Below are 23,565 nucleotides of genomic sequence, written 5' to 3' on the forward strand. Positions count from 1 at the left end.
AAAGATAATTCCATGTTACCATAAGTTGTTTACTTTGCAAAAATGGTGAACCAAAAATTTGAAAAAGCCAAAACCTTTCATTAACCTTCAGTGTTACATAAAAATTCTGCTCAAGACAGGAAAAAGCCAATTTTCATGCTTGTATTTTTCTATTAATTTTTACTCTAATTTTTAATAAAATATTATGGACAATTCTATTCAGTCTCAACCAGTTTCATCAGGAGGATAAATTTTCACAAAACTTTTATAACCCCTTCAAATTTTTTTCTTCTGTCTTTTTTCTTTACTAGTCTTAAGAAGCTTTTATTTATTTATTTTATTACACTTGAAGTTTTAGGGTAAATGTGTACAACATGCTGCTTTGTTACATATGTATACATGTGCCATGTTGGTGTGCTGCACCCATTAACTCTTCATTTAACATTAGGTATATCTCCTAATGCTATCCCTTCCCCGTCCCCACACCCCACAAAAGCACCTGGTATGTGATGTTCCCCTTCCTGTGTCCATCTGTTCTCATCGTTCAATTCCCAACTATGAGTGAGAATATGCAGTGTTTGGTTTTTTGTCCTTTTGATAGTTTACTGAGAATGATGGTTTCCAGCTCCAGCCAAGTCCCTACAAAGGACATGAACTCATCCTTTTTTATGGCTGCATAATATTCCATGGTGTATATGTGCCACATTTTCTTAATCCAGTCTACCATTGCTGGACATTTGGGTTGGTTCCAAGTCTTTCCTATTGTGACTACTGTCACAATAATCATACATGTGCATGTGTCTTTATAGCAGCATGTTTTATAATCCTTTGGGTATATACCCAGTAATGGGATAGCTGGGTCAAATGGTATTTCTAGTTCTAGATCCCTGAGGAATCACCATACTGACTTCCACAGTGGTTGAACTAGTTTACAGTCCCACCAACAGTGTAAAAGTGTTCCTATTTCTCCACATGCTCTCCAGCACTTGTTTCCTGACTTTTTAATGATCACTTCTAACTGGTGTGAGATGGTATCTCATTGTGGTTTTGATTTGCATTTCTATGATGCCAGTGATGATGAGCATTTTTTCATGTGTCTTTTTGCTGCATAAATGTCTTCTTTTGAAAAGTGCCTGTTTATATCCTTTGCCCAGTTTTTGATGGGGTTGTTTTTTTCTTGTAAATTTGTTTGAGTTCACTATAGATACTGGATATTAGCCCTTTGTCAGATGAGTAGCTTGCATAAGTTTTCTCCCACTCTGTAGGTTGCCTGTTCACTCTGATGGTAGTTTCTTTTGCTGTGCAGAAGCTCTTTAGTTTAATTAGATCCCATTTGTCAAATCTGGCTTTTGTTTCCATTGCTTTTTGTGTTTTAGACATGAAGCCCTTGCCCGTGCCTATGTCCTGAATGATATTGCCTATGTTTTCTTCTAGGGTTTTTATGGTTTTAGGTCTAACATTTAAGTCGTTAATCCATCTTGAATTAATTTTTGTATAAGGTGTAAAGAAGGAATCCAGTTTCAGCTTTCTATAATTAGCTAGCCAGTTTACCCAGCACTATTTATTAAATAGGGAATCCTTTCCCCATTTTTGGTTTTTATCAGGTTTCTCAAAGTTCTGATAGTTGTAGATAAGCAGCATTATTTCTGAGGGCTCTGTTGTGTTGCCTTGGTCTACATCTCTGTTTTGGTACTAGTACCATGCTGTTTTGGTTACTGTAGACTTCTAGTATAGTTTGAAGTCAGGTAGCGTGATGCCTCCAGTTTTATTCTTTTGGCTTAGGATTGACTTGGCAATGTGGGCTCTTTTTTGGTTCCATATGAACTTTAAAGTAGTTTTTTAGAATTCTGTGAAGAAAGCCATCAGTAACTTGATGGGGATGGCATTGAATCTATAAATTACCTTGGGCAGTATGGCCATTTTCACGCTATTGATGCTTCCTACCCATGAGCATGGAATGTTCTTCCATTTGTATCCTCTTTTATTTCATTGAGCAGTGGTTTGCAGTTCTTGAAGAAGTCCTTCATGTCCCTTGTAACTGGGATTCTTAGGTATTTTATTGTCTTTGAAGCAATTTTGAATGGGAGTTCAGTCATGATTTGGCTCTCTGTTTGTCTGTTATTGGTGTGTAAGAATGCTTGTGATTTTTGTACATTGATTTTGTATCCTGAGACTTTGCTGAAGTTGCCTATCAGCTTAAGGAGATTTTGGGCTGCGATGATGGGGTTTTCTAGATATACAATCATGTCTTCTGCAAACAGGGACAATTTGTCTTCCTCTTTTCCTAATTGAATACCATTTATTTCCTTCTCCTGCCTGATTACCCTGGCCAGAAATTCCAACACTCTGTTGACTAGGAGTTTTGAGGGAGAGCATCCCTGCCTTGTGCTAGTTTTCAAATGGAATGTTTCCAGTTTTTGCCCATTCAGTATGATATTGGCTGTGGTTTTGGCATAAATAGCTCTTACTATTTTGAGATATGTCCCATGAATACCTAATTTATTGAGAGTTTTTTAGCATGAAGGTTATTGAATTTTGTCAAAGGCCTTTTCTGCCTCTATTGTGATAATCATGTGGTTTTTGTCTTTGGTTCTGTTTATATGCTATATTACGTTTATTGATTGCATATGTTGAACCAGCCTTGCATCCCAGGGATGATGTCTACTTGATCATGGTAGATAAGTTTTTGATGTGCTGCTGGAATCTGTTTGCCAGTATTTTGTTGAGGATTTTTGCATCGATGTTCATCAGGGATATTGGTCTAAAATTCTGTTTTTTTCTTGTGTCTCTACCAGGCTTTGGTATCAGGATGATGTTGACCTCATAAAATGAGTTAGGGAGGATTTCTGCTTTTTCTGTTGATTGGAATAATTCCAGAAGTAATGGTACCAGCTCCTCCTTCTACCTCTGGTAGAATTCGGCTGTGAATCCATGTGGCCTTGGATTTTTTTTGGTGCATAAGCTATTAATTATTGCCTCAATTTCAGAGGCTGTTATTGGTCTTTTCAGAGATTCAACTTCTTCCTGGTTTAGTCTTGGGAGGGTGTATGTGTCGAGGAATTTATCTATGTCTTCTAGATTTTCTAGTTTATTTGTGGAGAGGTGTTTATAGTATTCCCTGATTCTAGTTTGTATTTCTGTGGGATCAGTGGTGTTATCCACTTTATCATTTTTTATTGCATCTATTTGATTCTTCTCTCTTTTTTTCTTTATTAGTCTTGCTTGTGTTCTATCAATTTTGTTGATCTTTTCAAGAAACCAGCTCCTAGATTCATTGATTTTTTCAAGGGTTTTTTTGTGTCTCTATCTCCTTCAGTTCTGTTCTGATCTTAGTTATTTCTTGCCTTCTGCTAGCTTTTGATTGTGTTTGCTCTTGCTTCTCTAGTTCTTTTAATTGTGATGTTAGGGTGTCAATTTTAGATCTTTCCTGCTTTCTCTTGTGGCACATGGTTCTATAAGTTTCCCTCTACACACCACTTTGAAAGTGTCTCAGAGATTCTGGTATGTTGTGTCTTTGTTCTAGCTGGTTTCAAAGAACATGTTTATTTCTGCCTTCAATTCGTTATGTACCCAGTAGTCACTCAGGAGCAGGTTATTCAATTTCCATGTAGTCGAGTGGTTTTGAGGGAGCTTCTTAATCCTGAGTTCTAGTTGGATTGCACTGTGGTCTGAGAGACTGTTGTAATTTCTGTTCTTTTACATTTGCTGAGGAATACTTTACTTCCAACTATGTGGTCAATTTTGGAATAGGTGTGGTGTGGTGCTGAAAAGAATGTATATTCTGTTGCTTTGGGGTGGAGAGTTCTGTAGATGTCTATTAGGTCCACTTTGTGCAGAGCTGAGTTCAGTTCTTGGCTATCCTTGTTAACTTTCTGTCTTGATCTGTCTAATGTTGACAATGGAGTGTTAAAGTCTTCCATTATTATTGTGTGGGAGTCTAAGTCTCTTTGGAGGTCTCTAAGGACTTGCTTTATGAATCTGGGTGCTCCTGTATTGGGTGCATATATATTTAGCATAGTTAGCTCTCCTTGTTGAATTGATCCCTTTGCCATTATGTTATGGCCTTCTTTGTCTCTTTCTATCTTTATTGGCTTGAAGTCTCTTTTAACAGAGACTAGGATTGCAACCCCTGCCTTTTTTTTGTTTTCCATTTGCTTGGTAGATCTTCCTCCATCCCTTTGTTTTGAGCCTATTTATGTCTGTGCATGTGAGATGGGTTTCCTGAATACTGCACACTGATGGGTCTTGACTCTTTATCCAATTAGTCAGTCTGTGTCTTTTAATTACAGCATTTAGCCCCTTTACATTTAAGGTTAATGTAGTTCTGTGTGAATTTGATCCTGTCATTATGATATTGGCTGGTTATTTTGCTCACCAGTTGATGCAGTTTATTCCTAGCCTTGATGATCTTTACAATTTGGCATGTTTTTGCAGTGGCTGGTACCAGTGTTCCTTCTCATGTTTAATGCTTCCTTCAGGAGCTCTTTTAGGGCAGGCTTGGTGTGACAAAATCTCTCAGCATTTGCTTGTGTGCAAAGTATTTTATTTCTCCTTCACTTATGAAGTTAATTTGGCTGGATATGCAATTCTGTGTTGAAAATTCTTTTCTTTAAGAATGTGGAATATTGGCTCCCACTGTCTTCTGGCTTGTAGAGATTCTGCCAAGAGTTCTGCTGTTAGTCTGATTGGCTTCCCTTTGTGGGTAACCTGACATTTCTCTCTGGCTGCCCTTAACATTTTTTCTCTATTTCAACTTTGGTGAATCTGACAATTATATGTCTTGGAGTTGCTCTTCTGAAGGAGTATATTTGTGGGATTCTCTGTATTTCCTGATTTTGAATGTTGGCTTGCCTTTCTAGATTAGGGAAGTTGTCCTGAATAATATCCTGCAGAGTGTTTTCAAACTTGTTTGCATTCTCCCCGTCACTTTCAGGTACACCAATCAGACCTAGACTTGGTCTTTTCACATAGTCCAATTTTCTTGGAAGCTTTGTTCATTTCTTTTTATTCTTTTTTCTCTAAAGTTCTCTTCTTGCTTCATTTCATTCATTTGATCTTCCATCACTGATACCCTTTCTTCCCATTGATCAAATTGGCTACTGAAGCTTGTGCATTTGTCATGTAATTCTCATGCCACATTTTTCAGCTGTATCAGGTCCTTTAAGGACTTGTCTGCATTGGTTATTCTAGTTAGCCATTCATCTAATTTTTTTTCAAGGTTTTTAATTTCTTTGCCATGGGGTTTAACTTCCTCCTTTAGCTTGGAGTAATTTGATCATCTGAAGCCTTCTGTCAACTCATCAATTCATTCTCTGTCTAGCTTTGTTCCATTGCTGGTGAGGAGCTGCATTCCTTTGGAGGAAGAGAGGTGCTGTGATTTTTATAGTTTCTGGTTTTTCTGCTGTTTTTCCCCCATCTTTGTGGTTTATCTACCTCTGGTCTTTGGTGATGGTGATGTACAGATGGGGTTTTGTTGTGGATTTCCTTTGTGTTTGTTAGTTTTCATTCTAACAATCAGGACCCTCAGCTGTATGTCTTTTGTAGTTTCCTGGAGGTCCACTCTAGACCCTGTCTGGATATCACCCTGGGGATCAGCAGTGGAGGCTGTAGAACAGCTTTATATTGCTGAACAGCAAATGTTGCTGCCTGATCATTCCTCCAGAAGTTTTGTCTCAGAGGAGTACCTGGCTGTGTGAGGTGTCAGTCTGCCCCTACTGGGGGGCGTCTCCCAGTTAGGCTACTCAGGGTCAGGTACCAACTTGAGGAGGCATTGTGTCCATTCTCAGATCTGCAGCTGCATGCTGAGAGAACCATTACTCTCTTCAAAGCTGTCACACAAGGACATTTAATCTGCAGAGATTTCTGCTACCTTTTGTTTGGCTATGCCCTGCCCCCAGAGGTGTAATCTACACAGGCAGGTGGGCCTCCTTGAGCTACGGTGGGCTTCACCAAGTTCGAGTTTCCCAGCTGCTTTGTTTGCCTACTCAATCCTTGGCAATGGCAGGTGCCCCTCCCTCAGTCTTGCTGCCACCTTGCAGTTTGATCTCAGACTGCTGTGCTAGCAATGAGGGAGGCTCCATGGGTGTAGGACCCTCTGAGCCAGCTGCAGGATATAATCTCCTCATGTTCCATTTGCTAAGACCATTGGAAAAGCACAGTATTGGGGTGGGAGTGACCCAATTTTCCAGGTGCTGTCTGTCACCCCTTTCTTTGACTAGGAAAGGGAATTCCCTGACCCCTTGCACTTCCCAGGTGAGATGATGCCTCACCCTGCTTTGGCTCATCCTCAATGCACTGCATCCACTGTCCTGCACACACTGTCCAACACTCCCTGGTGAGATGAACCCTGTACCTCAGTTGGAAATGCAGAAATCACTGTCTTCTGCATCACTCACACTGGGAGATGTAGACTAGAGCTGTTCCTATTCGGCCATCTTGGCTCCACACACCCTTTCAAATTTTTTTCTAAAGAGCATATTTACATCTTAAGAAAGCCTTATTTTGTTTTTATTTAATACTAAATTTATGAAAAATTCTCTTGAATTTAGTCAATAAATTAATATACAGAGTTTTCTTTGCAAAATTAATTTTTACAATCTTTCTATGATTTTCTTAAATATTTTACTTATTTTATCTAATTTAAGACAATCCTTTGTCCCTAGGCAAAATTAGGATTTCTGTGCCTTCTTATAATGTTTACTAAGAACACATTTTACTATTTTTACATACCTTGCATTGAAATCTATTTTCAGTAGTTTCAATTACATGTTGTAATAGTAATTCTTAGCAACTTTCATGTTAATATAAAACCTGTTAGGTTGTTTCAATGATACCCTAGCTGCAGAAAATTTTGACTCCTTCCAAAAGAGTTAGAAACATCATTATTTTCATATGTTCCCAGGCCTTATCCATTGTGAAGTAAGTAAATTCAACAGTTCCCCAAGATGAAGGGAGCAGTTTACATTCTTGAAACATTTAGAAAACCTAGTATCTGACCTGTGTAATTTAGACCACATCTTTATGCCTAGAAAACACTTGTATATTACCAATAATCTCCAAGATTTTTTATTTATTTTTGAAAATTGGAGTCACATAAAGTAAGAGCCGTTATGGCTTTTATTTCTTCTAAAATATTGTAGGCCAATGAATTGTAGCTTTTTAAAAATAGACACCTTACACATAATTCATATGTGACTATACAGACAGAAGAAGATCCAGTAGCTCAGGGTATACCCCTTTAAGAGTAGTGCTAGGAAATCATGTAGTTTTTGGGACCTAATAAACAGGCATATCTGGAAGATTAAAACAGATTTTCATAGGGATTAAGCCACCACCAATTCCAGGGGTTCCCTGAGGAAAATAGAGATTTTTTCCCCAAAATGCAATCTGTAACAGCTTTTCTGTTTTCATAAGGAGTCCCAGGTCACCAGAAGTCATCTTTGACCCTTTCAGGCATGCAAAACATGGGCAAGGCAGAGTGGAGAAAAGTTATTCAGCCAAATAATTTTTTTTCCAGAAAAACAACACTAATGAAGAGAAAACCATAGAGCCTTTTAAACTATACCTATAGCTTATATATTCACTTTTAATTGAGCTGAGTGCTTCTTAATAAAATCCTTTTTTATTAATCAAAACTTTACAGAGAATAAATTCTGCAATTTTTATCTTTTTTTTTTTTTTTTTTTAACCAGAATTACTTGTTCACAATCATGTTCAGTTTCTTCAGAGTTTTCTAGGAGAAAGTGGCTGAATTCAGGCAAGGATGGGTTTTTTACTAGACTGTAGACTGGAGTGTAGATTCTTCTAGGAGCAAAGTAGGATACTGGGGGAGGGGATATTGTCTGTTAGCCAGAGAATCCCTTTTGAAGATAGCAGTGCCCTATATATTCTATGGGATGTGAGTAGTTAAGTTATTCCTCATGGTTATCCTGCTGGCCTCTGGCACCAAGAAAGCCATCACTGCAAATGCTTGGAAGCAGGCTGCCCAACCTTTAGTCACCAATTTAAGTTACTTGCTTAGATAATTCACTAACTATTTAGCTGGACCTCCAGCCTGAGATAAAACTCTCAGTGCCATTCCCTTTCCCAGTTTCATAGATAATGAATGCCTTACCTATGGGAAGATTGAGAGCTTCTGTTTTTAGTAAGAGATGCTTTAGATGGCTAAAGGCTTTTTGAGCCTCAGGTTTCCAGGCCAAAGAATGACTTTTAACTGCCTGAGTTTCTTTTATGAGGTGGTGTAAATGGGAAGCTATTTCACCATGCCTGGTACTCACAGTCTGTTTATACTTCTCCTTGAAGAGGTCCTTCACATCCCTTGTAAGTTGGATTCCTAAGTATTTTATTCTCTTTGAAGCAATTGTGAATGGGAGTTCACTCATGATTTGGCTCTCTGTCTGTTATTGGTATATAAGACTGTCTGTGATTTTTGTACATTGATTTTGTATCCTGAGATTTTGCTGAAGTTGCTTATCAGCTTAAGGAAATTTTGGACTGAGACAATGGGTTTTTCTAGATATACAATCATGTCATCTGCAAACAGGGACAATTTGACTTCCTCTTTTCCTAATTGAGTACCCTTTATTTTCTTCTCCTGCCTAATTGCCCTGGCCAGCACTTCCAACACTATGTTGAATAGAAGTGGTGAGAGGGGATTCCTGTCTTGTGCCAGTTTTCAAAGGGAATGCTTCCAGTTTTTGCCCATTCAGTATGATATTGGCTGTGGATTTGTCATAGATAGCTCTTATTATTTTGAGATAGGTCCCATCAATACCTAATTTATTGAGAGTTTTAGCATGAAGAGTGGTTGAGTTTTGTCAAATGCCTTTTCTGCATCTATTGAGATAATCATGTGGTTTTTGTCTTTGGTTCTGTTTATATGCTGGATTACATTTATTGATTTGCGTATATTGAACCAGCCTTGCATCCCAGGGATGAAGGCCACTTGATCATGGTGGATAAGCTTTTTGATGTGCTGCTGGATTCGGTTTGCCAGTATTTTATTGAGGATTTTTGCATCAATGTTCATCAAGGATATTGGTCTAAAATTCTCTTTTTTGGTTGTGTCTCTGCCCAGCTTTGGTATCAGAATGATGCTGGCCTCATAAAATGAGTTAGGGAGGATTCCCTGTTTTTCTATTTATTAGAAGTTTCAGAAGGAATGGTACCAGTTCCCCCCTGTACCTCTTGTAGAATTCGGCTGTGAATCCATCTGGTCCTGGACTGTTTTTGGTTGGTAAGCTATTGATTATTGCCACAGTTTCAGATCCTGTTATTGGTTCCTTCAGAGATTCAACTGCTTCCTAGTTTAGTCTTGGGAGAGTGTATGTGTTGAGTAATTTATCCATTTGTTCTAGATTTTCTAGTTTATTTGTATAGAGGTGTTTGTAGTATTCTCTGATGGTAGTTTGTATTTCTGTGGGATCGGCGGTGATATCCCCTTTATCATTTTTTATTGGTCCTATTTGATTCTTCTCTCTTTTTTTCTTTATTAGTCTTGCTAGCAGTCTATCAATTTTGTTGATCCTTTCAGAAAACCAGCTGCTTGGTTCATTAATTTTTTGAAGGGTTTCTTGTGTCTCTATTTCCTTCAGTTCTGCTCTGATTTTAGTTATTTCTTGCCTTCTGCTAGCTTTTGAATGTGTTTGCTCTTGCTTTTCTAGTTCTTTTAATTGTGATGTTAGGGTGTCAATTTTGGATCTTTCCTGCTTTCTCTTGTGGGCATTTAGTGCTATAAATTTCCCTCTACACACTGCTTTGAATGTGTCCCAGAGATTCTGGTATGTTGTGTCTTTGTTCTTGTTGGTTTCAAAGAACATCTTGATTCCTGCCTTCATTTCATTATGAACCCAGCAGTCATTCAGGAGCAGGTTGTGCAGTTTCCACATAGTCGATTGGTTTTGAGTGAGTTTCTTAATCCTGAGTTCTAGTTTGATTACACTGTGGTCTGAGAGACAGTTTGTTATAATTTCTATTCTTTTACATTTGCTGAGAAGAGCTTTACTTCCAACTATGTGGTCAATTTTGGAATAGGTGTGTTGTGGTGCTGAAAAAAATGTATATTCTGTTGATTTGGGGTGGAGAGTTCTGTAGATGTCTATTAGGTCTGCTTGGTGCAGAGCTGAGTTCAATTACTTGGTATCCTTGTTAACTTTCTGTGTCATTGGTCTATTTGATGTTGACAGTGGGCTGTTAAAATCTCCCATTATTGTTGTGTGGGCATCTAAGTGTCTTTGTAGGTCACTCAGGAATTGCTTTATGAATCTGGGTGCTCCTGTTGGGTGAATATATATTTAGTATAGTTAGTTATTCTTGTTGAATTGATCCCTTTACCTTTATGTAATGGCCTTCTTTGTCTCGTTTGATCTCTGTTGGTTTAAAAGCTGTTTTATCAGAGACTAGGATTGCAACCTCTGCCTTTTTTTGTTTTCCATTTGCTTGGTAGATCTCCCTCAGTCCTTTTGTTTTGAGCCTGTGTATGTCTCTGCACGTGAGATAGGTTTCCTGAAAACAGCACACTGATGGGTCTTGACTCTTTATCCAATTTGCCAGTCTGTGTCTTTTAATTGGAGCATTTAGTCCATTTACATTTAAAGTTAATATTATAAAGTGTGAATTTGATACTGTCATTATGATGTTAGCTGGCTATTTTGCTCATTAGTTGATACAGTTTCTTCCTAGTCTCAATGGTCTTTACATTTTGGCATGATTTTGCAGTGGCTGGTACCAGTTGTGCCTTTCCATGTTTAGTGCTTCCTTCAGGAGCTCTTTTAGGGCAGGGCTGGTGGTGACAAAATCTCTCAGCATTTGTTTGTCTGTAAAGTATTTTATTTCTCCTTCACTTACAAAGCTTATTTTGCCTGGATATGAAATTCTGTGTTGAAAATTCTTTTCTTTATAATGTTGAATATTGGCCTCCACTCTCTTCTGGCTTGTAGAGTTTCTGCCGAGGGATCTGCTGTTAGTCTGATGGGCTTCCCTTGTGGGTAACCCGACCTTTCTCTCTGGCTGCCCCTTACATTTTTTCCTTCATTTCAACTTTGGTGAGTCTGACAATTATGTGTCTTGGAGTTACCCTTCTCGAGAAGTATCTTTGTGATGTCCTCTGTATTTCCTGAACCTGAATGTTGGCCTGCCTTGCTAGATTGGGGAAATTCTCCTGGATAATGTCCTGCAGAGTGTTTTCCAACTTCGTTCTATTCTCCCCGTCACTTTCAGGTACATCAGTCAGATGCAGATTTGATCTTTTCACATAGTCCCCTATTTCTTAGAGTCTTTGTTCATTCCTTTTTATTCTGTTTTCTCTAAACTTCCCTTCTCACTTGATTTCATTCACTTTATCTTCTATCCTTGATACCCTTTCTTCCAGTTGATCACATCAGCTCTTGAGGTTTCTGCATTCTTTTCATAGTTCTCGAGCCTTGGCTTTCAGTTCCATCAGCTCCTTTAAGCACTTCTCTGTTTTGATTATTCTAGGTATACATTTGTCTAAATTTTTTTCAAAATTTTCAACTTCTTTGCCTTTGGTTTGAATTTCCTCCTGTAGCTCGGAGTAGTTTGATCATCTGCAGCCTTCTTCTCTCAACTAGTTGAAGTCATTCTCCATCCAGCTTTGTTCTGTTGCTGGTGAGGATCTACATTCCTTTGGAGGAGGAGAAGTGCTCTGCTTTTTAGAGTTTCAGTTTTTCTGCTCGTTTTTTTCCCATATTTGTGGTTTTATCTACTTTTGGTCTTTGATGACGGTGATGTACAGATGGGTTTTTGGTGTGGATGTCATTTCTGTTTGTGAGTTTTCCTTCTAACAGACAGGACCTTCTGCTGCAGGTCTGTTGGAGTTTGCTAGAGGTCTACTCCAGACCCTGTTTGCCTGGGTATCAGCAGTGGTGTCTGCAGAACCAGATTTTCATAATCTGTGTATGCTGCTGTCTGATCATTCCTCTGGAAGTTTTGTCTCAGAGGAATACCCGGCTGTGTGAGGTGTCAGCCTACCCCTACTGGGGGGTGCCTCCCATTTAGGCTGCTTGGGGGCCAAGGGTCAGTGACTGACTTGGGGAGGCAGTCTACCCATTGTCAGATCTGCAGCTGTGTGCTGGGAGAACCATTGCTCTCCTCAAAGCTGTCAGACAGGGACATTTAGGTCTGCCGAGGTTACTGTTTTATTTTTGTTGGTCTGTGCCCTGCCCCCAGAGGTGGAGCCTACAGAAGCAGTCAGGCCACCTTGAGCAGTGGCGGGTTCCCCACATTTCAATGTTCTGGGCTGCTTTATTCACCTAAGTGAGCCTGGACAATGGTGGACGCCCCTCCCCCAACCTGGCTGCCACCCTGCAGTTTGATCTCAGACTGCTGCGCTACCAATCAGCAAGACTCCATGGGCATAGGACCCTCCGAGCCAGGTGCAGGATATAATCTCCTGGTGCACCATTTCCTAAGCCCATCGGAAAAGCGCAGTATTCACCTGGGAGTAGCCCAATTTTCCAGGTGCCATCTGTCACCCCTTTCCTTGACCAGGAAAGTGAAATCCCTGACCCCTTGCACTTCCTGAGTGATGGAATGCCTCGCCCCACTTCAGCTGGTGCATGGTGTGCTGCACCAACTGTTTTGTGCCCACTTTCTTGCACTTGCCGGTGAGTTGAACCCAGTAGCTCAGATGGAAATGCAGAAATCACCTGTCTTCTCTGTTGCTCACGCTGTGAGCTATTGACTGGAGCTGTTCTTTTTCGGCCATCTTGGCTCCTCTCTCATGAAAAAAAATTTTATTCCTTCTGACCTATAGGTTTTTCTATTAAAAATAGTCTATTGTCAATTTGGTTGACTTTATTTTATACATGATTTGATTCTTCCTTCTTATTTCTTTCAGAATTTGTTCCTTCACATTTACTTTTTAATTCTCTTATGATTATATGCCTTATTGATAATCATCTTGCAAAGCATCTTTCAGGTTATACTTTAGCTTTTTTAAAAAAAGTCTAAATGGCTACAGCTATAAGAGAAGAGAAACTTTTTTTCTGGATTATATCATCAAATTAATTTTTCAAACTTTTTACTATTTATTGTTTTTTTCTCAAGTGTTCCTTAAGGGATACAAGACTTTAAGCTAAAAATGGGAAGAATAAAAAATGCCTGTAACTTATAACATCTGTCACTATGCACTCCCATATTTCTTGAAGCCTTTTTTTCAGTTTTTATATTTTTTTCTGTTTTTGTTTTTAAAGTTTTATATTTTTCTACTGGGAGAGCTTAAGAGTCTTTTCTTCAAGTTCTGAATTTTTTTCTTCTCTTTGGTTTGGCTTATTATAGCTTTCAATTGTATTTTTTAACCTATTAGTAAATTTTTCTAAGTTTTTCTTTGGCTATTACCAGTTTATCTCTTCTTTCATATTTGCATCTTTTCCTGATTTTTTTGTGTTGATATCTGACTTTCTCATGGATCTCACTGAGCTTTCTTATAATCCATATTTGAACTTTTAAGAATTTGTTTTTACATAATTTTTATTTTAGTTAGAATCCATTGCTGGAGACCTAATATGATTTTTCTCTTTACTCATAAGTGCAGAAATAACTGGGTCCTCTCCTACATGAGTTTTTAATGTATGTACCTTCAGTCCTCTCACACATTTCAGCATAACTACATCCCCACAGGAAGAGCATTCTTCAGGTTCAAGCGTGCATGAAAGGTGGACTAAAAATTCATCCCTACTTGGAATGTCAACATACCTATATATAAAAATGGTATTTGCCCAGTTTGAGCAGCCAGACCCTTGTTCAGAAAAAAGTCTGAGAAGTGGATCACTTTCCTGCAGTCCTGGCAAGGGAGATGATGTTTTTTCCACCCTTTCTGTGATAAGATGTCAGTGTGTTTTACTGAGAGCTCCCCAAGCAATCTCTGCCAACCTTCTGCATATTATTAAGTATTTCGACTACTAACCTGCTTTAGCTACAACAAATCTCTACTCAGAGAGACCTCTCCTAAAGCCATGAAGCCTAAAATTTTCAATACAGTAAACAAAATGGAAACAAAATAAATCAATAAAATGTGCATGCAATGGGGGAACAAGGTGAGCTTAAAGAGACTTCTGTCATTTCAAACTCACAGGTAACAGTGAACTTGCTCTCACACTCAGTACACTGCTACTGCAAACCAGCATCTGAGAAAGCTGTTACATAACAATATTCTATAACAAAAATCTCAAAAGTCTGCACCCTGAAAGCAGAAAGTGCCAAATTAGTCTAGAATAAGCTATAAATATTTAAAAATAACATCTTTAAGGTGAAAAATTTCAAGACAGAAAATTTCAAAAATTAAAAATATGTATAACTTGTCTACCCAAATGAGAAGGAACCAGAAAAATAACTTTGATAATATTAAAAAAAAAAAAACAGGTTCTAAAACACTCCAAAAAGTTTACAGTAACTCCTCAATAGAGCCAAATCAAGATCAATATTCTCTGAAATACTTAGTCTGGATTTGGTTCTTTCTGGTGCGTTCTTGGTCTCGCTAACTTCAAGAATGAAGCCACGGACCCTCATCGTGGGTGTTACAGTTCTTAAAGTTGGTGTGTCCGGGGTTTGTTCCTTCAGATGTTTAGATGTGTCTGGTGTTTATTCCTTCTGGTGGGTTCATGGTCTTGCTGACTTCAGGAGTGAAGACACAGACCTTTGCCATGAGTGTTACAGCTCTTAAAGGTGGCTTGTATGGAGTTGTTCATTCCTCCCAGTGGGTTCATGGTCTCACTGACTTCAGGAGTGAAGCTGCAGACCTTCGTGGTGAGTGTTACAGCTCATAAAAGTAGTGTGTACCCAAACAGTGAGCAGCAGCAAGATTTATTGTGAAGAGCAAAAAACTGTGGAAGGGGACCTGAGCAGGTTGCCGCTGCTGGCTTCAGTGCCCAGCTTCTATTTGCTTATTTGGCCCCACCTATATCCTGCTGATTGGTCCATTTTACAGAGTGCTTATTGATGCATTTACAAACCTTTAGCTAGACACAGAGTGCTGATTGGTGCATTTTTAGAGTGCTGATAGGTGCATTTACAAACTTTTAGCTAAACACAAAGTGCTGATTGGTGTGTTTGCAATCCTTTAGCTAGACAGAAATGTTCTCCAAGTCCCCACCCTACTCAGAAGCCCAGCCAGCTTCACCTCTCAATACTCAATATAAGAAATATGGAATTTGTAAAATGGCTGAACCTAAGAATAAGTGGTGTTGCTGATGGAGAAGAAAGAGAAACATATTTGGAAAACTTATTTGAGGGAATAATTAATAAAACATTCCTTGGCTTTGCTAGAGATTTAGATTCACAAATATAAGAAGCTCAAAAATTTCCTGAGATATTTATTATAAAAAGGAGTTCACCAAAGTATATTGTCATTGGGCCATCTAAAGTCAACATGAAAAAAAAATTCTGAGACTAGTGAGATAAAAGAATCAGGTGACCTATAAAGGAAAATCTGTCAGACTATCAGGAGAATTCTCACAAAAACTCTATAAGTCATAAAGAATTAGTGTCCTATTTTTAACTTTTTAAAACAGAATAACTATCAGTCCATAATTTTTTTATCTAGTAGAACTAAATTTTCAGGCTGGGCACTGTGGCTCATGCCTGTAACCCCAGTACTTTGGGAGGCCAAGGTGGGCAGATCACCTGAGGTCGGTAGTTTGAGACTAGCCTGACCAAGATGGAGAAACCCACTCTCTACTAAAAATACAAAAAAATAGCCGGGAATGGTGACACATGCCTGTAATTCCAGCTACTAAGGAAGGTGAGGCAGGAGAATCACTTGAATCTGGGAGGCGGATGTTGCGGTGAGTTGAGATAGTGCCATTGCCCTCCAGCCTGGGCAACAAGAGTGAAACTCCATCTCAAAAAACCAAACCAAAACAAACAAACAAAAAACAACAAAAACTAAGTTTTCTATATGAAAGATAAATAAAGTTATCTTCAGACAAATAAACATTGAGGAAAATAATTACCACCAGACCAGCTGTACATGAATGCAAAAAAGTTCCAGATCCTAAAGCAAAAGATTGATATGCACCAGAATAGAACGTCTTGAAAGTATAAAACTCACAGGACCTATGAAACAACAACACAATGAAAAAGACCAAACATCTAGGTCACTAGTAACATAATGATTGCAACAGTACCTCACATCTCAATATTAATGTTGAAAGTAAATTGCCTAAGTAGAAGGCTGGAAAAAGTTATTCCATGCAAATAGAAATCAAAACTGAATAACATCTATTCTTATATCAGATAAAACAAACTTTTAAGCAACAACAGTAAAAAAAGACAAGATTATCATTTAATGATAAAAGTTTTAATTGAATAAGAAATTAAAAGCCTAAATGTATAGGCAACCAACACTGGGCTCTTAAAACATTTACTTCTATACTTAAGGTAGAGAGCAACAGAATAATAATAGGGAACATCACTACTCCACTGACAACATACAGCAACATAGCTAATTGAGACAGGAAGCCAACAAAGAAATAGTAGACTTGAAGTGCACTCTAGAGCAAATAAATCTAACAGATACTTAAATAACAATCTAGCCATGAATTGCAGAATATACATTCTTCTCATTAGTAAAGAAAACATTATCGAAGATAGAACATATGATAGGCCAGAAAACAAATCTCAATACATTTAAAAGTATTAAAATTATATCAACTGTTAGACAACAAAAATAATAGGAATAAACACCAAAGAAACCCTCAAACTATATAAACACAAGAAAATTAAAACCATCTGCTCCTGATAATTTTTTGTCTAACTATAAAACCAAATGAAATGTAGAAATTATTTGAATTAATAATACCAACACAAACTATCAGAACTTCTGGGATTCAACAGATGTATTGCTAAGATGAAAGTTTATAGCACTAAATGTCTACATCAAAAAGTCTGAAAGATTACAAATTTACACCCTAGTTTTACATCCCATGAATAACAGGAACAAATTAAACTCAAAGCTAACAGAAAATAAGAAATAACATTGGTCAGAGCAAAACTAAATAAAATTAAAACAAAAATTAAAAAGATGAGTAAAAAAAAAAAACTGCTTGTTTGGAAAGATAAACAAAGTTTATAGACTATTAGCTAGACTAACCAAGGAAAGAAGAGACAAGATTCAAATAAAGTCAATTGGGAATAAAATGATATATTACCATCAGCACCACAAAAATAGAAAAATTACTTGAGACTACTATGAAGACCTTCACGTATGTAAACTAGAAAATCTAGGGAAAACAAATAAGTACTTAGAAACAAACGATGCTTCTAGATTAAATTAGAAAGAAATATAAAGCATAAACAGATCAATAACAAGCAGTGAGATTGAAAGAGTAATTTAAAAATTGCCAACACAGAAAACCCAGAGCCAGATAGATTTACACGTGACATCTACTAGTGTGGGGGTTCAGCCAGGCTGGTGGGAAAAATTTTAATTATAAAGAACATACACAAGACCTTTTGGAAGGCCTGGAGGATTTTCCATATATTACTTGGCTGAAAGCAGCCTTGTCCCTTAGTTAAATAAATTAGAGTAGAAACAAAGGAATGTGACGAGTTTGTCTAACTAATTTGCTTACTAATGTGATCCTAAGACTAGATCTACCACAGGTGCTTAATTGCTTTCTACTGGTGAGGTCTGCAATGTCAATTACCCTCTAGTGGTGTGGACTCAAGCCTTTGTTAATTAATCTTTACTGAACAAATGCAAGTCTCACTGGCTGGCTGGACAGAGCGGCTGTCACAACTGTTTGCAGCACTCTGCTTGGAGTCTGTAAGAGGCCAGGATGCTCAGCCGGACTGACAAAACAGAATATCTGTCTGTCAGTGTACTTTATTGATCCCTCATTGGGTCAGGGCATGCAGGATGGACCCCTGAAGCTGGTGCCCCTGTGTAAGGATTGCTGAGAAGGGAGTGCAATGGACCCCTGGAAAACAAAGGTGAAGAGGAGCAGGCAGTCAAGTCAGTAAAACAGTAAGTCATTGGTGCCCAGTTGGGATCTCCACATTCAGGGAAGATTGTTCAGGCTGAGGTTTCATCATGTGACAACAGTTATTAGCACAGCAAAAACAGTATATTAAACTATTAAAACAGCTGCTTAAGGCTAGCAGAGCCTCAATTTCACAGGCTCAATGAACAGACCTAAGCCAAACTGTTTTCTCACATAATCCGTGTTCCCAGAAGAAGGAATGCTAGACATAGTCCCCCTGAGCCCCCTCCTCCAATAGCTAGGAAAAAGGACAGGAAATACGCTGCAGCTATGAGACCCTGAGTTAAGCAAGGGTTAATAGAAAGCGAGCTTTTATCCCGCTGGGTGATGCAAGATCAGAAAGGCAATCAGGTACATAAAAAGTTAAGAAAAAGCATTGGAGGTCTGAGCCCTGAGGTCAAGCAAGCCCTAGGCAAAACAGAAAGCTTGGCAGTCGGAAAGCTCACAAACCTGGAACCAGCAAATACTCCTGGAAGCTCAGCCTGCGTGGCAGCGGCGGCATCGGATAACTAGGCCCAGCAGGCTGCAATTGGTCTCCTAAGGAGGGGCAGGAAGTGTGCGTGGAAAGGTCTGCCCAGCCGGAAGCAGCCACCTGGCTGTGGCAGTGGGGAGGGAGTGGCACACAATGACAAAAAAGGGAAAAATGCGGTGCAGACAAAGTGACAGCTCCTAAGCAAGCATAATGAGCCACCGGCCCTGGAACTGCCTGCTTAGCCTTACAGCTCCACAGGCGGCCGACGGCAAAATTTCATGTATTTATTGTATACAAGTGACGTCACAGATTATAATCCTCTGCTAAGATTTAAATAAAATTTAAAAAGTTTAAAGACCTTTTTCTGATAATAGCCACAGTAATCTCTCTCACCTATAACATGACTCTCTCCTAATCCAATTTAAGTAAAACAGCGACCTTTAAAGGCAGAGAGATTACCAAAAAGCCCATGAGTTAGCTAATAAATTAAAAGCGGAACATTAAACATGGAAAAGCGACAGTTTGGTGGAGACCATATAATTCAATCACTCAATCCAGATTTACTACCACTCAGAGAGCTGAGATTGTGACTCTGATATTATCAAGCCCACAGCTCACTTCCTCACCCATTAGCTTATGGCAATAATAAAGCTGACCTTCAGATTATGACATCACTGCTGGACAAAGCCACCCAATTGCATCTATTTTTCCACCAAAGTTGGAGAAACTTATCTATGCAATACCTACTTATGTAGAGACTAGTTAAACAAATTATCCTACAATGCCCAGATTGCCAGCTCCCAGGTGTGTCTTTCCTTCAACAAGTGTTAATCCTAGAGGATAAGAACCTAATAAGTTATGACAAATAGATGTTATACATATCCCTGAATTTATAAAACTAAGATAATGTACAGGTATCCATTGATACCAACACTCATTTAATTAGTACATGGGCTCTGCCTGGAGAGTCAACTCAATATGTCATTAAACATCTTCTTTTAACTTTTGCATTTATGGGATGGCCCACAAAAATTAAAACTGATAATGGGCCAGCTTAGGCCAGCTCACAATTTCAACAAATTTGTCACACGTGGAATATCTATCATTCCACAGGCATCCCATATAACCCCCAAGAACAAGCCATGGTAGAACATGCCCTCTCCACTCTTAAATATATGCTCAAAAAAACAGAAAATGGAGAGTATGGGGAAAGATGCTGCAACACTATTGGCACAAGACTTATTTACACTTAATTTTTTTTAATTTAGATGACACATTTCAATCAGCTCTGGAAAAGCACTTTGCTAAAACCTCTCAAGGCAAAAAACCTGCAGTTTTATGGAAAGTTGTAAACAATAATGTATGGGGTCATCCAAGTAAAAGAAGAGGGTATGGTTTTGTCCTCACCCCCTCAGGTTCTTTTTAGATTGCAGCACAACTTGTCAAACCATACCATAGCATGGCTAGGACCAAACCCTGTATCAGAAATGAAGGAATTAACACTAAGACCCACAGCCCCAGTCAATGTGGCTCCTGTGGATGACACAAGCCCTGGACATTACTTGGGAGATGCTGAAGGCTGAATGGATCCTGCTGCAGACACAGACATCATTTACTCCAGATAATTTGTTTCTTGCTATGCTTTCTATTGCACATTGCAAATCATGTAGGGTATTGATCCTTCTTATGCTCTCACTTTGTCTGCTGTCTGTACCTGCTACACTCTATTGGGCTCATATTATAGATCTGGCTTTCTTTCACCCTGTCACCTGGGCAGACACTCCCTTCCCAGCCTTTAATACCATAGCTTCTTGGCTAGGAGGGATAGATTTACCCTCAGTGGGATCCCTCAACAATGGCACACATTGGACTAAGGTGCCAGATAACACTACATATCATTTCATTATTCTCCCACTCTGTGCAAGTTATAAAAGTTCTAACCCTTACTGTGTGCCTGTCCAAAAACAAGAATGGCTACATCATGACAAAGGAAATGCCTTAACATTCTTAGCTGCAGGTAACCTCAAACCGGGCAATGCAATCAATGCCACTTTCCCAAACATTCCTTCCTGTGCTAAATAACAAATTTGGGAAAGTGATGTACACTTTAGCTGGGAGTTCTGTTATGGGAAACAAACCCATAGCATCCAGTTAGGCAATTATAATATCTTAGACCACAGACCAAATGGCTGATTGCAGGGCAGCCTTGCTAATGTCTTCGTCCATCATAGCATCAATCACAGTTTCATAGCCATGTCTCATTCACCTATAATTTGGGCCAATAGGGAGATGGGCTATCCTAGACCCTGAGTAAAATCCATGCCACCCCAAGTCACTTTACAGCACCTGGGACATCTTAGCACCTCCCTTAACATCTGGCATGGGGCACATCATAATTCCAATCTCAACTATACTATAACCTTTATTCATAATCACACAGATCAGTGCCTGATTTGCACTACTCTTCTATATGTTTTCTTCATGGGAACTAACATTTCCATTACACCCCAAAACTCCACATTTGTGACCCGGGTGCAGGGACAGGCTTAGTTTGCCTCATGTATCATTAATCACAATATGTCTAATTTAAAAATTAATCATGTCATGGTATTAAGAAAACAATCTAAGGCATTTCTACCAGTCAATTTGACACGTGATTGGCAAGGTTTCTCTACCCTTGCCACCTTAAAACATGCTCTGTCCCACGTCAGACAAAAAGATTCATAGTTACACTTAGGGCCTTTTTAGTCTCAGCCATAGTCATTCTGGCAACTGCGAGTGTTACTGTGGCATCTATTCCTGAATCAGCACAAACAGCTGCTTTTGTAGATAATATAGCCAGAAATGTATCTAATAAATTTCTCTTGCAGCAAATATAGATCAAAAGATTCTTACTTGACTGCATGCCCTTGAGGCTGCCTTAGAATATGTGGGGGAGAAACAAGATGCACTGGGATTTTGACAGCAGTTAAACTGTGACTGGGAATATAAACATATATTTGTCACTTCTCTATCATGGAATCAATCAATACATAGTTGGGATGAGGTGAAACATTTAACAGCACATGTAAAGCAACTGAAAACTAATCTTTTAGAATCCCTTCACACCATAGATCTACACACCCAACAAACAGCCACATGGAAGGTTGTTGAAGGTCATTTCTCCTGGTTAGACCACCCACTCCTGGGGGTCACTCTTTGACTGGAAAAGAATGTTGCTAATTTTACTCATCATTGTTTTATGTTATTTACTAAGTCTAGATGCAAAGTCAAAATAAGAGCAATGACCACTATACCTGAAAAACCTGTTGCTGCAGATGTCTATGGTTTCCAATCCAAAAGACTTAATGCTGAAAACATGAAAGAGGGAGATATGAGGGTTCAGTAAGGCATGTGAGAAAATTTTGACTTATAGAGAATATACACAAACCCTTTTGGAAGGCCTAGGGGTTTTTAGGTGTAGTATTTGGCTGAAGTCAACCTTGTCCCCTTAGTTAAATAAATTAGAGTAGAAACAGATGAATGTGCAGAGTTTATCAAACTAGCTTGTTTACTCATGTGGTCCTAACACTAATATTTGGTCACTGCTGGTGCTTAATGGCTTTCTACTTGATTAGTGAGCAATGTCAATTACCCTGTAGTGGTGTTGACTCAAGCCTTTGTCAATTAATCTTTACTGAATAAATGCAAGTCTCACTGGCTGGTCAGGGCCATGGTCACAACTGTTCACAGCACTCTGCTTGGAGTCTGTGAGAGGCCTAGATGCTCAGCTGGACTGGCAAAGCAGAATATCTGTGTGTCAGTGTAATTTATTCATCCATCATTGGGTCAGGTTCTGCGGGATGGACACTTGCATACCAGAAATTTTAAGAAGAATGAGCACTAATCCTATTGAAACTATTTCAAAATACTGAGAAAAAAAGAATTTTTCCTAACTAATTCTATAAAGCCAATATTATTACCCTGATATCCAAACCAGGAAAGGATATAAAAACAGAAAGCTACAGACAAATATTCTGTATCAACATGGTTGCAAAATTTCTCAGGATACTAAGTTAACTGAATCCAAGTGCACATCAATAAGTAAATACACCATAATCATGTGGATTTTATTCAGGGATTCATAAATAATTTAACATACATTAACAGAAGGCAATAAAATAATACCTTGCATAAACAGAATTAAAAACAAAAACCATATTATTATTTCAATAGATGCAGGAAAACATCGATATAATCCAGCATCACTTTATGATAAAAGCACTTAAAAAAGTAGGAATAAGAAAGATTTATCTAAAAAAAAAAAAAAGGCCATATATGACAGGCCCACAGTAAACATTATATTGAATGGGGAAAAGTTGAAAGCATTTCCACTAGAACAAGACAATATGACCAGCTTCATCACCTCTATTTAACATAGTACTGGATGTCATAGCCACAACAATCTGGCAAGTTAAATAAATAAAGGCTTCCAAATTGGAAAAGAGGAAGTTACATGATTGCTTAGTTAACTATATGATTTTAAACCTAGAAAACCCTAAAGACATGACCAAGAGTCTTCTCAGTTTGATAAACAAATTAGGAAAGTCTCAAGTTTCAAAATCAATATGCACAAATTGGTAGTACTTAAAAAGCAGTATGGATATATATTAAAGAACTAAAAGTAGACCTACCATTTTATCCAGCAGTCCCACTACTAGATAGCTACCCAAATGAAAATAAATTATTATATTTAAAAGACAGCTGCACATGTATGTTTATTGTAGCACAATTCACAATTGCAAAGACATGAAACCAACCTCAGCATTCACTAAGTCCATGAGTAGATAAAGTAAATATGATATATATACACCGTAAAATACTACTCAGCCATAAAAAAATAATGTCTTTTGCAGCAACATTGATGGAGCATCAGATTTTACTTTCGGGCTATTATTCTAACTAAAATAACTCAGTAATAGAAAAAAATGCCATATGTTCTCAGTTATAAGTGGGAACTAAGCTATTGATATGCAAGGAAATACAGATAAATATAATGAATTATTAAAACAAAGAAAATGGAGGTGAGAAAAAAAACAAACTACATGATGTGGACAATGCACACCAATTAGGTGA

This window comes from Pongo abelii, chromosome Y (genome assembly GCF_028885655.2).
Source record: "Pongo abelii isolate AG06213 chromosome Y, NHGRI_mPonAbe1-v2.0_pri, whole genome shotgun sequence".
NCBI lineage: Eukaryota > Metazoa > Chordata > Mammalia > Primates > Hominidae > Pongo > Pongo abelii.